This window comes from Hibiscus syriacus, unplaced genomic scaffold (genome assembly GCF_006381635.1).
Source record: "Hibiscus syriacus cultivar Baekdansim isolate YM2019G1 unplaced genomic scaffold, ASM638163v2 tig00112408_pilon, whole genome shotgun sequence".
Lineage (NCBI taxonomy): Eukaryota > Viridiplantae > Streptophyta > Magnoliopsida > Malvales > Malvaceae > Hibiscus > Hibiscus syriacus.
Window position 1 is genome coordinate 141,845 of NW_024063325.1, and position 2,721 is coordinate 144,565.

Below are 2,721 nucleotides of genomic sequence, written 5' to 3' on the forward strand. Positions count from 1 at the left end.
TCCAACAAGGTTATCATCAGCATCACTTGCATGTGGTTTAGAGGGTCCTGCTTCTTATGTTTTTCGAGTTGGCACTGATGAGGTTGGAATATCAATTGCAATCGTGGTTTTGGCGTAAATCTTTACCATATTATTATTTGATGATTGATGAAGTCCAACTATAACAGCGACATCGTCATCATCATCAAGCTGGACTTTTCCATATGTGATTGGATTTGAGGATATCAGATGTCGATAACTTAAACATGAAAAAGAAGCTCCAAGTTTTCTCTCAATTTTTTGCTTCATTTGCGATGAGATACATCTATAGGGAATATCATATTGATGGGCTTTTGTGAATTAAACACAACACCAACATTAGTTTGTAGAATTTTGCCATTATAATAGAAAACTGTGAAGAATTTGTTGCTCATTGTTTGAAATGTATTTGGTTATAATAAAGGAGTTTGTTGTGTAAGATATTGAATATGAAATGAGTGTTTTGTGTGTGTAAGAGATGAAAGGAGTGTGTTATGTATGTTAAATTTTTAGCCGTTAAAACTTGTCATGATAGTTTGACGAGTTCCATTTATTATTATTTTTTAAAAAATTGCCCATTCAACAACGGTCGACAAATTCAAAATTATACTGTTGGAACTCGTCACACCGGCGTGACGAGTTTCATCAGCAATACAATAATATTTTTCAACGTTTTTAAAAAATTTAAAAAATATTTTTTTATTGAGGCTCGTCATGCCTGAGTGACGAGTCCTTTAAGATATATTAAATTTTAAAAAATATTTTTCAACGCTGGCATGACGAGTTCCTTGGGCATTGTAGCATTTGTCGTAGATCCCAAAATAAATTTCTTGTTGCCCCATTGGGTCAAATAATCCACCCGCCTGGATTATTGGGCTAAAAATTCCCCTTAGGTTCTCTCCTTCAAATTCGGCTGATGAATACGCGCTTGAGCTCTCCTTACTTGCGGTCCCTGTTGTGCCATTCATGTATGTAGCTTGCACTAATGAGTTGAACAAGCATAAGCATGAATCTACAGGAGCAAAGTAGATGTTTCCCAGCTACGTCTACCTACCTACATCATTTATGTAATTCCAAGGGAACCATCCATGAGGATTACAATATAATTCATACACGCAGTTCCTATCATGTCCCATTACATTACTTCATCTGCCATTATTTTCATATACCCTCCACAAGTTCGTATGCTCAATCGTAAGGTCAATGTATCTACAGCTTGAATATTTATAATTTATAAGCCTAACTTCTTAGTAGTAAGTATCATAAACATCATAATTCATTCATGGCATCCATCATTTTCAAGCATTGCAGCACAAAATTCATAAGCATCTAGAAAGAGAAATTATTGCTATTGAACCAAGGTGGAAGAAAGAAAAGGAAGCGAAATGAGGGAGAAAAGGGGAGAGAGGACAGTTTACAGAATATATAGAGATGGTTGTAAATATTTTGAAAGAATAACCTAAAATAAGTTCCAAATTAAAATCGAGTTGATTTTAGATGCCTAAAAGATTTTTTTTTGTTAAAAATAAATTTCTAACTTTTCCAACGTTACACTTGTTGGTAATGCTCAATCCCACATAGTATTGGAAACACTATTGGGAATGGGTATTTATAGTATGAAATTCCCACTTCCTTGTTCAGTGAAAGAGAACAAGGGGGACTCTCGCGCACCGCCGTCGCCGCTGTCCGTCTCGTCTTGGCTCGGCTCGGCTCGTGGTCGTGGTCATGGTAATACGTGTCTTCGACATGTCCGCGTGGATACTATCTTTTTAGAGAAAATTCTTGAGGAATTTCTCTTTGAAAGAAACAAATGGAAAAATGTGAAAGATTTCAACTGATATTTATAGGCTGCTGAGGACTGTTTAAATTCAAATGATAACAGCTGGTTTATGAGAGTTATCAGAAATTAAACAACTTTTCTTAAATTAAATCAAAAAATGTTAAGATGTATTTGGACTGATTTCTAGCTTTGTACAGAGGGGACAAGCTGTTAATATCAGGAGTTACAAGAGTTATTTGATTTAATTCCAGGGGTTACATGATATAATTTCGGGAGTTATAACAGCTGAATAATGATGCAATGAACCTGGAATATTTTTTAGTCAGGTTCATCTAGACGTTTCAGCTGTTACAAAAGAAGAGATTTAAACCTGAAATTTTATGGACGATTTTAACCCTATTTCTAGCCTATAAATAGAGGGCTATATTCAGCTTCTCAATTCACTCTCAAAGCGTTTTCTGTAATTATTCTTTTTGTGCTTTTCGAAAAGAAGAGCAATACCACCGGTAGTCCACTCTGATTTTGGGTGTACGGAATTCAGAGCGACCGTGTTAACCTCGGGGGACGGTCTGCCTACTGCAGTGATTACACATATCGGGGCGAATTTGTTTCTAAGGCAGTGGTTATACCATGACATGGTTTACGAATCTGTTCCTTTTAATTACTGTTTATATTTCCAGTCAGTGCTAACGGTGTAGTTTTGCAGTTCATATATCCAACAGTTTAGAAACGAATTCGATATACTGCAATCATGTCAACACCTTTGAGCAAGCTTATTCTCGATCTTTCCAAACTCGATGCACTTGATGGAAAGAATTATAGAAGGTGGTCCCAACGAATCCTGATTTTCTTTGAGCAACTTGATCTTGACTACGTGCTGCTCAAGAAACCACCTACCATGCCGCCAACCCCTGCTGCTGGTA